The sequence below is a fragment of the Ascaphus truei genome, chromosome 2 (genome assembly GCF_040206685.1).
Source record: "Ascaphus truei isolate aAscTru1 chromosome 2, aAscTru1.hap1, whole genome shotgun sequence".
Classification (NCBI taxonomy): Eukaryota; Metazoa; Chordata; class Amphibia; order Anura; family Ascaphidae; genus Ascaphus; species Ascaphus truei.
Window position 1 is genome coordinate 193,470,718 of NC_134484.1, and position 13,608 is coordinate 193,484,325.

Here is a 13,608-nt window from a genome sequence, read left to right on the forward strand (position 1 = left end):
ACAGGAGGGAGCACCAGGACAGGAGGAAGCGGAGCACCAGGGCAGGAGGGAGCGGAGCACCAGGGCAGGAGGGAGCACCAGGACAGGAGGGAGCACCAGGACAGGAGGGCGGGTGGGCAGCCACGGAGACCCGGGGAAGAAGGGGGGACACTGCGCAGCCACCAGTAGAGGAGCGGGAAGATTCTGCGTCACGGAGAGTCACGCGCTCACTAGCAGCAGGCACAGGAAGTGCCGCGAGCGGCTGTGAGCGGGCTCGGGGGGAGGAAGGGGGGGTCCCAGGTGGGGGGGGGGGAGTCCCAGGTGGGGGGGGGGAAGCCCCAGGTGGGGGGAAGCAGGGAAGATACGCGCGCGCTTCCTTGCACATCGTGAGCGCGCTAAATCCTGTCACGCCAGTGCCCACTGTCCCCCGCTGTTGGCAGCCCAGGATCCAGGGGGGGGCAAGCGCCCCCCCTTGCCCCCACCTGCGGACGCCCATGCCGATATACACATACACGCCCAGAAGGGTTATCCGGTATACACACACACGCCAAGAGAGGTAATACCGGTATACACACACACGCCCAGAGAGGTAATACCGGTATACACACACGCCCAGAGAGGTAATACCGGTATACACACATGCCCAGAGAGGTAATACCGGTATACACACACACACCCAGAGAGGTAATACCGGTATACACACACACACGCACACCCAGAGAGGTAATACCGGTATACACACACACGCCCAGAGAGGTAATACCGGTATACACACACACGCCCAGAGAGGTAATACCGGTATACACACACACACCCAGAGAGGTAATACCGGTATACACACACACACCCAGAGAGGTAATACCGGTATACACATACACGCCCAGAGAGGTAATACCGGTATACACACACACACCCAGAGAGGTAATACCGGTATACACACACACGCCCAGAGAGGTAATACCGGTATACACACACACACCCAGAGAGGTAATACCGGTATACACACACACACCCAGAGAGGTAATACCGGTATACACACACACACCCAGAGAGGTAATACCGGTATACACACACACACCCAGAGAGGTAATACCGGTATACACATACACGCCCAGAAGGGTTATCCGGTATACACACACACGCCCAGAGAGGTAATACCGGTATACACACACCCCCAGAGAGGTAATACCAGTATACACATACACGCCCAGAGAGGTAATACCGGTATACACATACACGCCCAGAAGGGTTATCCAGTATACACTACGACAAAATACCCTTTTTGGCTGAAGGGTTCTTGTCTGGGAACCTTAAATCCCACTGTCTTTTAGGGTAAGCACAGTCACAGGACCATCCAGCTCTGGTTTAAAGGCTTTATTTTCTTTGTCACTCCAGCAGACAAAATCAAGACAAACAAAAGAATCAAAATAAATCCTCGCTCTATCTGAGCATTAACTAGACAGCAATTCTCTAGCTATCTTTGGGTGGCTTTCCCACTTACCAAACAATAAAACACAGATATCATAAACCAAACCTGTTGCAGGCCAGTGCCTGTCTGTAGCATCCAGCTCTCTTAGGCCTCGGTCCCGCTGCGCTCGTTGGCGCGGGCGGCGGGTCGCGAGTTCCCCACCAGCAGGGGAATCCTCGCGAGCCGGTCCCGGTCCCCACTGGCTGCACAGAGCACTACACGCTGTAGCGCGTCAGCCGCTGGAGACACCAGAGAATGGTGTTTTCTAGCTTTGACGCGTGACGTGTGTGGCTGTGAGCCAATGGGGAGGGGAGGCTTCGGGAGGAGGAGAGGCTTCGGGGAGCGGGGAGGAGTGTGGAGTGAAAGCAGGTGAGTGCCTTTCTCTGTGTGTGTGTCTGAGTGCGTGCCTGTCTGTGTGTGTATGTGTCTGAGTGCGTGAGTGCCTGTCTGTGTGTGTGTGTGCCCGAGTGCCTGCCTCTGTCTGTGTGTGTGTGTATGAGTGCGTGAGTGCCTGTCTGTGTGTGTGTGTGCCCGAGTGCCTGCCTCTGTCTGTGTGTGTGTGTGTATGAGTGCGTGAGTGCCTGCCTGTGTGTGCGCGCGTGTGTGTGTGTATGAGTGTGTGAGTGCCTGTCTGTGTGTGTGTGCCCGAGTGCCTGCCTCTGTCTGTGTGTGTGTGTATGAGTGCGTGAGTGCCTGCCTGTGTGTGCGCGCGTGTGTGTGTATGAGTGTGTGAGTGCCTGCCTGTGTGTGTGTGTGCCCGAGTGCCTGCCTCTGTCTGTGTGTGTGTGTATGAGTGCGTGTGTGCCTGCCTGTGTGTGCGCGCGTGTGTGTGTGTATGAGTGTGTGAGTGCCTGTCTGTGTGTGTGTGCCCGAGTGCCTGCCTCTGTCTGTGTGTGTGTGTATGAGTGCGTGAGTGCGTGAGTGCCTGCCTGTGTGTGCGCGCGTGTGTGTGTATGAGTGTGTGAGTGCCTGCCTGTGTGTGTGTGTGCGCGTGTATGAATGAGTGCCTGCGTGTTTAAACTTACCTTCCAGCTCCAGCCCGAGTCCGTGGAGGGAGGGGGGGGGGGAGAGTAGCGGGTCCCTCCGCTCAAGCCACGCCCCCCCTCCCTGTCAAACCTCCCACCTCCCGATCAAACCTCCCACCTCCCGCCCACCTCCCGATCAAACCTCCCACCTCCCGCCCACCTCCCGCTCCGGCTCCCGCTCCCTACAGACCGCAGATCGCGGTCTGTGTATCTCAGCGCACCGCCTGTCAGCAGCGCAGGTGCGCTGACTCTGGGAGCGGGGCCTTAGCCTTAGGCTGAGGCCCCAGTGCCTCCGCTGCACGCGTGCCCGCGAGACTGGCGGCGCGTGCAGCTGCAGGAAGAGAGACCAGGGGGGGGAGGGGGCGTGGCGGGGGAGTGACGGTGGCGCGGCCATGATGGCACCCGGCAGGTTCGCCCTCGTTAGCTGAAACGCGGGGGGGGGGGGCGTGGCTTAGCGCTCTGTCACGAGCAACTCTCATCACAGCGCTGCGGCCCCCCCTCGCAGCGGGCCAGGCGCCATTGAGGGGAGGGCTCTCGTCCCTGCAGCGTCCGCCACAGCGGGCGCTGCAGTAACCAGCGGGGATCAGGCCTTAGGCTTTGGTCCCACTGCGGCCGGCGGCGCGCGCGGCCGCGGCCCACCAGCTGCTTGCCTCCGGTTTGGATGTCCCCGCTGGCTCCTTCCGGCGTGGCTGACTGAGTGCTGTGACACGTCAGCCAGCTGGAGCTACAAGGAGCTCGTGGTTTCGGCGAGTGCAGCGTCACATGACGCAAGGCAGCCAATCTGATTCCCCCCTCGGCTCCGATCACCCCCCCTGGTGATTTCCCCCCTCTGCTCCGATTCCCCCCGTGTGTATTTGTGTGTGTGTGTGTGTGTGTGCCTGTGTGCGTGTGTGTGTGCCTGTGTGTGCGAGTGCCTGTGTGTGCGAGTGCCTGTGTGTGTGTGTGTGTGTGTGTGCCTGTGTGTGCGAGTGCCTGTGTGTGTGTGTGTGCCTGTGTGTGCGAGTGCCTGTGTGTGTGTGTGCCTGTGTGTGCGAGTGCCTGGGTGTGTGTGTGTGTGTGCCTTTGTGTGCGAGTGCCTGTGTGTGCGTGTGTCTGTGTGTGCGAGTGCCTGGGTGTGTGTGTGTGTGCCTGTGTGTGCGAGTGCCTGTGTGTGCGAGTGCCTGTGCCTGTGTGCCTGTGTGTGCGAGTGCCTGTGTGTGTGTGTGGCGGCTCTTGTCCCTGCAGCGTCCGCCACAGCGGGGACCTGGCCTTAGCTGATATAAGGGGACAGGGGAGAACTGATCCAGCCTGACCTTTCTTACACTCCTAATTAAGGAGAGGTGATCTGCACCTGGCTTCATTTGCAGAACCCCCCCCCCCCCCCCGGGACCTTTAACCCTTAGTAGGGCCAGGTATAGTTTGCAAAAGCAGGAGTATATACCTCCCCTCTACAACTTCACCACCTTTCCTCTCATATATCCTCTCATATATCCTCCCCCCCAGCTCATCCCTACTGGGGTGAGCGACCATGGACATCAAGCCGTGCACCCTAGAAATCCCATCAGCATTTCCCTGTCTCAGACCTGCCCTGTGTTCCACAGTGACATTAAAGGGCTGGAGACTAAGGAACCACATGGTCACCGTTGAGTTTTTCTCTTTATTCTGGGACATCCAATAGGGTGACCAGATTTTCAAAATGAAAAACCGCAACACATTAAAAAATTATTTATAAAACAAATTTGTGACGCACCCGTTGCGATAACAATGAGACACTGACATCAGGCGATGACATGTTGCCATGACAATGTGGCATCACTTGATGCCTCGGCGCCATAATGCGTCCCGTAGTCATGTCAACTTGATGCCGTGTGATGTCACGGAGCGGCTTGTTGTTATGGCAATGGGCATTACGTGACGTTGCGCAGCCATGTTGATGGAATTTGGAGGGGAGGATACAACCAAAGGCAAGATAAATAAATATATAATTAAAAGATCTAAAAAATGTTATCTCCGGGTTAGCCTTCAATAGAAGGTGGTAACCCTGGCTACAGTGTGTGTTTGTGTGTATAAAGGTGGGCCCTGCAGTGTGTTTGTGTGTGTGTACAGAGGTGGGCCCTGCAGTGTGTGTTTGTGTGTATAGAGGTGGGCCCTGCAGTGTGTTTGTGTGTGTAGAGGTGGGCCCTGCAGTGTGTGTTTGTGTGTGTGTACAGAGGTGGGCCCTGCAGTGTGTGTTTGTGTGTAAAGAGGTGGGCCGTGCAGTGTGTGTTTGTGTGTACAGAGGTGGGGGCTGCAGTGTGTGTTTGTGTGTATAGAGGTGGGTCCTGCAATGTGTGTTTGTGTGTATAGAGGTAGGGTGACAAGATTTACAAAAGTAAAAACCGGGACACATTAAAAAAAATATTTATAAAACAAATGACATCACCAACTGCGCTTTATGTCCCCTTTATGTCTCTCCGCCACTCTCTGTCCCCCATCCTCAGACACACACCCCAATTCTCGTCCCCCCCAATCCCTCCATTTTCATTTCCACCCCTCCATTCTCGTTCCACCCTTCCCATTCTGTCTCTCTCCCCATTCTCTACGTCTCTCCCCCTATTATCTGTGTCTCTCTCTCCCCTATTCTCTGTGTCTGTTTCTCTCTTCCCCATTCTCTCTGTATATCTCTCTCCCCCATTCTGTGTGTGTGTCTCTCTCTCTCTCTCCCCATTCTGTGTCCGTCCCTCTCCCCATTCTCTGTGTCTCTCCCTCTCCCCATTCTGTGTGTCCGTCCCTCTCTCCATTCTGTGTGTCCATCCCTCTCCCCATTCTGTGTGTCCGTCCCTCTCCCCATTCTGTGTGTCCGTCCCTCTCCCCATTCTGTGTGTCCGTCCCTCTCTCCATTCTGTGTGTCCGTCCCTCTCCCCATTCTGTGTGTCCGTCCCTCTCCCCATTCTGTGTGTCTGTCCCTCTCCCCATTCTGTGTGTCTGTCCCTCTCCCCATTCTGTGTTTCAGTCCCTCTCCCCATTCTGTGTGTCTGTCCCTCTCCCCATTCTGTGTGTCTGTCCCTCTCCCCATTCTGTGTGTCCGTCCCTGTCCCCATTCTGTGTGTCCGTCCCTCTCCCCATTCTGTGTGTCCGTCCCTCTCCCCATGCTGTTTCCGTCCCTCTCCCCATTCTCTGTGTCCGTCCCTCTCCGCATTCTCTGTGTCCGTCCCTCTCTCCATTCTGTGTGTCCGTCCCTCTCCCCATTCTGTGTGTCCATCCCTCTCCCCATGCTGTGTCCGTCCCTCTCCCCATTCTCTGTGTCCATCCCTCTCCCCATTCTGTGTCTCTCCCTCTCCCCATTCTGTGTGTCCGTCCCTCTCCCCATTCTGTGTGTCCGTCCCACTCCCCATGCTGTGTCCGTCCCTCTCCCCATTCTGTGTTTCCGTCCCTCTCCCCATTCTGTGTGTCCGTCCCTCTCTCCATTCTCTGTGTTTCTCCCTCTCCCCATTCTGTGTCTCTCCCTCTCCCCATTCTGTGTGTCCGTCCCTCTCCCCATGCTGTGTCCGTCCCTCTCCCCATTCTGTGTTTCCGTCCCTCTCCCTATTCTGTGTGTCCGTCCCTCTCCCCATTCTCTGTGTCTCTCCCTCTCCCCATTCTGTGTGTCCGTCCCTCTCCCCATTCTCTGTGTCTCTCCCTCTCCCCATTCTGTGTGTCCATCCCTCTCCCCATGCTGTGTGTCCGTCCCTCTCCCCATGCTGTGTGTCCATCTCTCTTCCCATGCTGTGTGTCCGTCCCTCTCCCCATGCTGTGTGTCCGTCTCTCTCCCCATGCTGTTTCCGTCTTTCTCACCATTCTGGGTGTCCGTCCCTCTCCCCATTCTGGGTGTCCGTCCCTCTCCCCATTCTGTGTGTCCGTCCCTCTCTCCATTCTGTGTGTCCGTCCCTCTCCCCATTCTGGGTGTCCGTCCCTCTCCCCATGCTGTGTCTGTCCCTCTCCCCATTCTGTGTGTCCGTCCCTCTCTCCATTCTGTGTGTCCGTCCCTCTCCCCATTCTGTGTGTCCGTCCCTCTCCCCATTCTGTGTGTCTGTCCCTCTCCCCATTATGTGTGTCCGTCCCTCTCCCCATTCTCTGTGTCTCTCCCTCTCCCCATTCTGTGTGTCTCTCCCTCTTCCCATTCTGTGTGTCTGTCCCTCTCCCCATTATGTGTGTCCGTCCCTCTCCCCATTCTGCACATACGATACTATTAGCTGTTGTACAGGACACTGATAATAGGAGAGTCTGCAACACTTTACAGTGTAATTATACAGAACCTGCTGGAGATCTCTTCCTGCAGGTTAGTTGGGTCATGTTTCCACAAGTCTCATGGGATGGGAGAGACCCCCCCCTTCCCCAGCCGCAGCCCCCCCCCCCCCCTGAACAGAGTTCCCCAGCTCCCCCCCACCCCGCGCAGCCCTCCCCTTCCCAAGGCTCCCCCTGAAGCGCCACCCCCCCCCCCCTTTCCAGGCCCTCCCCTTTCCCTGATCACACCTGCAGGGCACTCCCGTTTCCCATGTCCCGGGGAGTATGAGGGGATACTGAGTCTGGAGAGGAGGCATTAGGGTGTACTGGGCCTGGGGGGGGGAGGTGGTACTGGGCCTGCAGGGGGTAGTGGATCTGGGAATGTAGGGGATCCTGGGGAGGGGAGTATAAGGAGGTATTGGGCCTGGGAAGAGGAATGTAGGGGGTACTTGGACTGGGGAGGGGGGTAGTAGGAAGTACTGGACCTGGGGAGGGGGGTATTTGGGTGTTCTGGGCCTTGGCAGGGGGGTATTTGTGGGTCCTGGGCCTGGGGAGGAGGGTATTAGGGGGTATTAGGCCTGGGAGTATTAGAGGGTATTGGGCCTGGGAGTATTAGGGGTATTAGGCCTGGGAGTATTAAAGGGTATTGGGCCAGGGAGTATTAGGGGGTTCCGAGCCTGGGGATGGGAGTATTAGGGGGTACTGAGCCTGGGGAGGGGGGTATTTGGGAGTACTGGGCCTGCGGAGGAGGGTATTAGGGGGTATTGGGCCTGGGAGTATTAGGGGGTACAAGCCATGGAGTATTAGGGGGTATTGAGCTGGATGATGGGAGTATTCGGGGTACTGGGCCTGGGGGTGGGAGTATTAGGGGGTATTGAGCCGGGTGATGGGAGTATTAGGGGGTACTGGGCCTGGGAGTATTAGGGGTACTCGGGATAGGGGTATAATGGGAGACGGTCCTCAGAGGAGAGAAGATGAGGACTCTCAGCCTGTAGATGTAAAGGAGACAGAGGAAGAGCTGCATAGCTTTCTCCTCTTATAGCCGAGTGTAACTGTGTGACCGGGAGAGGGGATTCCCAGAGACACATCAGCTAATGTCCATCTGCAGCATCATTTAACAAAATCTTCAGCGGGAACAGGACAGAAAAACGAGGGGTCCGCTAATAACAGACAAAACAGTGACGTACAATGCACACGGTTTATCAATTATTTTTCAAATGGTATAAATGGTTCTGTGATTTAACCCCTTCAGTGCCAGAGGCAAGCAAAGGCTTTGCTGTGCGTGTTATGTGGCTCGGCGATGCGTGTCCTGCCCCATGTGGCACAGGAGCTCTTGCGATATAGAGTATCACTGCCCCTGGTTACAAACACTTTGTATCTCCTGCAGGTGGTGGAGTACACGGTGGTGGAGCCATTCGTACTCTCACCGTCTGGATCGCCCTGCAGCAGCCCAGGAGCCAGCATATCTACGGAGGAGGAGGAGTGGGTGTGGGAGGAGGAGGTGGTGGAGGAGGTGGTGGAGTACACGGTGGTGGAGGTGGTGGAGTACACGGTGGTGGATGAGGTGGTGGAGTACACGGTGGTGGAGTACACGATGGTGGAGCCGTTCGTACTCTCACCGTCTGAATCGCCCTGCAGCAGCCCAGGAGCCAGCATATCTACGGAGGAAGAGGAGTGGGTGTGTGAGGAGGGTGAGGTGTGTGATTGGGATGATGATGATTGGGATACGGTGTGGGAGGAGGAAGAGGAAGCGTGGGATGATGATGATTCGGATGATGATGATGATGATGATGATGATGACGATGGGGGTACGGTGTGGGAGGAGGAAGAGGAAGCGTGGGATGATGATGATTCGGATGATTCGGATGATTCGGATGATGATGATGACGATGGGGGTATGGTGTGGGAGGAGGAAGAGGAGGAGAGGGTTGCAGGGAAGTGCTGCTTCCCCTTCCCATGGCTGAGGAGAAGACCCCAGCCATGTGCAGCAGAGGGGCCAGGGAACAGGAGATTTCTGGGTTCCCTGAGGAGATGGTTACAGCGTTGGAGAGGCAGAGAATAGCAGGAGGGCTGCAGGATGGGCTGAGTGACAGGAAGGGGCACATTAAAAAATATTTAGAAAAAAAATTATATCACAAACTGTGCCCCCCCCCTCCTTTTTTTGCTTGTCTCCCTTCCCCCCATCTCTATCGTCCCCATCCTCTCCCCTCTCAGCCCTGCCCTCCTCCTCGCTCCTACCAGCTGTAATCCGATCGCCCCCACTTTCATCCGTGTGTGTGTATGTGTGTATGTGTGTGTGTATATCTATATATATATATATTGGTCAACAAATCCGGTCACCCGATCGCCCGCAGTTCGTTAATTCCCCTTCTCACGCCAGGGAAAAAAAAAAATCCCCCTCCCTGATTGGGCTGACGCGGAGAAGAGGGCCGGCTGTCAGCTCTGGGTCAGGCGTGTGGGTCAGGCGAAGTCAGTCAGTCACAGTCAATCAGTCACAGTCAGTCAGTCACCCAGTCAGTCAGTCAGTCAGTCACAGTCAGTCAGTCACAGTCAGTCAGTCACAGTCAGTCAGTCAGTCACCCAGTCACAGTCAGTCAGCCAGTCAGTCAGTCACCCAATCAGTCCGTCAACCAGTCAGTCACAGTCAGTCAGTCACAGTCAGTTAGTCCGTCACCCAGTCAGTCCGTCACCCAGTCAGTCAGTCACCCAGTCAGTCACCCAGTCAGTCAGTCACCCAGTCAGTCAGTCCGTCACCCAGTCAGTCAGTCAGTCACCCAGTCAGTCAGTCAGTCAGTCAGTCACCCAATCAGTCAGTCACCCAGTCAGTCCGTCACTCAGTCAGTCAGTCCGTCACCCAGTCGGTCAGTCCGTCACCCAGTCAGTCAGTCACCCAGTCAGTCAGTCACCCAGTCAGTCAGTCAGTCACCCAGTCAGTCCGTCACTCAGTCAGTCAGTCCGTCACCCAGTCAGTCAGTCCGTCACCCAGTCAGTCCGTCACCCAGTCAGTCAGTCACCCAGTCAGTCAGTCAGTCAACCAGTCAGTCAGTCCGTCACCCAGTCAGTCAGTCACTCACTCAGTCAGTCAGTCACAGACTCACACACACAATTCTTATTAGGAATTTATTCAATTTTTTAAAAGTGGGGTTAGGTGGTGAGGGGCGGGGCTAGGTGGTGAGGGGCATGGCGAGGGGCGGGGCTAGGTGGTGAGGGGCGGGGCTAGGTGGCTAGGGGCGGGGCTAGGTGGCGAGGGATGGGGCTAGGTGGCGAGGGGCGGGGCAAGGGGCGGGGCTAGGTGGTGAGGGGCGGGGCTAGGTGGCGAGTAGGTTTGGTTCGGCGAGTAGGTTTTTGGGTGATTTGTCGACCACTGTGTATATATGTATGTATGTGTGTGTGTGTGTGTGTGTTCGCGTCTCGCGAGATGTCCATCTTTGGAGCTACTCCGTATGAAGCTCTATCCACAACACGGTGGATATATATATAAATTTTTATATATATTATATATATACATTTTTATTTTTATTTATTTATATATATATAAAATGTGATCGGCCTCCTCCTCGTGTGTGTGTGTATATTTATGTATATGTGTGTATAAGTATATATGTATGTGTGTATAAGTATATATATGTGTGTGTGTGTGTGTGTGTGTGTATATGTGTATATGAGTGTATAAGTATATATATATATGTGTGTGTGTGTGTGTGTGTGTATATGTGTATATGTGTGTATAAGTATATATATATATGTGTGTGTGTGTATATATGTATATGTGTGTATAAATATATGTGTATATATGTATTGGGGGGGTTGGGGTTTATATGTATTTGGGGGGGGTTGGGGTTTATATGTATTTGGGGTGGTTGGTGTTTATATGTATTTGGGGGGTTTGGGGTTTATATGTATTTGGGGGGTTGGTATTTATATGTATTTGGGGGGTTGGTGTTTATATGTATTTGGGGGGTTTGGGGTTTATATGTATTTGGGGGGGGTTGGGGTTTATATGTATTTGGGTGGGTTGGGGTTTATATGTATTTGGGGGAGTTGGGATTTATATGTATTGGGGGGTTATATGTATTTGGGGGTGTTGGGGTTTATATGTATTGGGGGTTGATGTTTATATATATTTGGGGGAGTTGGGGTTTATATGTATTTGGGGGGTGTTGGGGTTTATATGTGTAACGGTTTTTCTGAACCGGCCTGACCCACCCAATCTCACATTGGCCCCTGTGGTCTAACCGGCCCCCATTACAGTGTGGTAGTGTCTGGTGGTGCACCTGTTGGCAACAGGACTCCTGAGTCTCCCGCATGATGGTGTGTGGGGAGGACCCGTCCAGACAGGCAGCTGAGGTAGTGTGCTGAGTCTCACCTAGTTCCAGTGCAGCGCCTCCACCTCATCAGGGTCCCTGCGTCCGCATGGGGATGATCCTGTTGAGGAACTCCTCAGTGGTGCTCCTCTCTGTACATTCACTCAACACATGTACACGAGAGGGTGTTCGAATAAGAGCATCTTTATTGATTGATGTGGGCTAGCTGCCCCACGCAGTAGAATGTCTAGCCACTCATCCTGAGTCAGTGCTTCCCTTTGAAAGGTGAACTCTCCTTTGATAGGGATTCCCTATCCCAGCCGGGATATCTTTACCCTGTGCCAGGTCCCTGGACACAGTCTCTTGCAGTTACTAAAACATAACCAGTAACTCAGGCTAGGACTTGAACTTGAACTCCTCCTCCTCTTGGCTGAACTTGTACTAGCACTAGAACTCCTGCCAGAACTAACTTTTAGACACAGTGCTGTGCCTTATGTACACTCTGGAAGCTGACACACCTCTGACATCACTAACCATGGAGTCAGAGCATGTGACTACTCCCATCCATACACAGGGCACCCCACCAGGGTGTGAGGGCAAACCTCCATAATTACTGCTGGCATGCCCACAACTTACCAGGCCTTACTGTCAGCAGGAGAGATGACTGTAGCCATTTTACATGACCGCTACATATGTATTGGGGGTTGGTGCTTATATGTATTTGGGGGGGTTGGGGTTTATATGTATTTGGGGGGGGTTGGTGTTTATATGTATTTGGGGGGGTTGGTATTTATATGTATTTGGGGGGGTTGGTATTTATATGTATTTGGGGGGGTTGGTATTTATATGTATTTGGGGGGGGTTGGGGTTTATATGTATTTGGGGGGGTTGGTGTTTATATGTATTTGGGGGGGTTGGTATTTATATGTATTTGGGGGGTTGGTATTTATATGTATTTGGGGGGGTTGGTATTTATATGTATTTGGGGGGGTTGGGGTTTATATGTATTTGAGGGGGTTGGTATTTATATGTATTTGGGGGGGGTTGGGGTTTATATGTATTTGGGGGGGTTGGGGTTTATATGTATTTGAGGGGGTTGGTATTTATATGTATTTGGGGGGGGTTGGTATTTATATGTATTTGGGGGGGGGGTTGGGGTTTATATGTATTTGGGGGGGTTGGTGTTTATATGTATTTGGGGGGGTTGGTATTTATATGTATTTGGGGGGTTGGTATTTATATGTATTTGGGGGGGTTGGTATTTATATGTATTTGGGGGGGTTGGGGTTTATATGTATTTGAGGGGGTTGGTATTTATATGTATTTGGGGGGGGTTGGGGTTTATATGTATTTGGGGGGGTTGGGGTTTATATGTATTTGAGGGGGTTGGTATTTATATGTATTTGGGGGGGGGTTGGGGTTTATATGTATTTGGGGGGGTTGGGGTTTAAGAAGAAGCAGAGGTCCCAAAATGGGGCCGTCGCGCCCATAATGGCCCGTGCCTCCAGGGGGTACTTAACGTGCCTTCCTTTCCTTCCCCCCACCACGAGGCTTGGTGGATTTGCGCGCGAATCAACAAGAGGAGGGGCTAATGGGGCGGGCTATTTAAACCCTGCGCTCGCAAAAGCTACTCACTGACTCTGTTTTTTTCTCCCTGCAGGTACCTGTGAGCGTGGTGTCCCCCGATAGCAGCATGGATCCCCGCAGCACGAGCAGCATCCAGGCTCAGGCAGCTGACCGCCGGACACAGCGCCCGGCGGCCCCACGGAAGCAGTGGCCAGAGCAGGAAGAGCTGCAGCCCTCTCCCATCCGGAGAGGGAAGCAGGCGGCCCAGCCTCGTTCACAGCCCCGCTCTCAGCCCCGCTCACAGCCCCCTCAGCCCCGCTCTCAGCCCCCTCAGCCCCGCTCACAGCCCCCTCAGCCCCGCTCACAGCCCCCTCACAGCTCCTCTCCCATCCGGAGAGGGAAGCAGGCGGCCCAGCCTCGCGCTCAGCCCCGCTCCCAGCCCCCTCAGCCCCGCTCCCAGCCCCCTCACAGCTCCTCTCCCAGCCGCAGAGGAAGGGAATCAGCCCGGCAGGCTGGCTCCGCCCCCCAGCCTCACTCCCGTGCCTGCTCGCAGCAGAGCAGGGAAGGGAGGGCTGTTCCACCCCCCCTCATGGGAGAGGACTTTAGCCACCACCCTGCAGCTCCAGTCCCCGCTCCCCCTGCTGGCATGGCCCCCCCCATCCCTGCAAAATCGGCCCCTCCAGCCCCCAGCCACCCTCCCCCTGCTGGCATGGCCCCCTCCATCCCTGCAAAAACGGCCCCTCCAGCCCCCAGCCACCCTCCCCCTGCAGCTGTTAGCCACGCTCCCACTGCTGGCCTGCCCCCCCCTTCCGCTGCACAGCACATCGCCCCCCCTGCTATACATAACACCCCCCCCCCCAGGGCCGGCCCGAGCCAGCCCACCAACGCGGCACAGCCACCCTCGGCGCTCCTGGCGCCTTACCCCCAAGCGCTTTACCCCCAAGTGCCTTACCCCCAAGCGCTTTACCCCCAAGCGCCTTACCACCAAGCGCCTTACCCCCAAGCGCCTTACCCCCAAGCGCCTTACCCCCAAGCGCTTTACCCC

The 13,608-nt window shown here is 55.1% G+C and overlaps 1 long non-coding RNA gene across 1 annotated transcript in view; it reads left to right on the forward strand.

Annotated features, from left to right (window-relative positions):
- Positions 1-8,166, forward strand: part of LOC142488626 (uncharacterized) — a 43,551-nt gene extending 35,385 nt beyond the window's left edge. Inside the window, exon 3 of the long non-coding RNA XR_012799542.1 lies at positions 8,081-8,166. This is a non-coding gene — a long non-coding RNA (uncharacterized LOC142488626). The remainder of the gene's footprint in view (positions 1-8,080) is intronic.
- Positions 8,167-13,608: the final 5,442 nt, after the last annotated feature.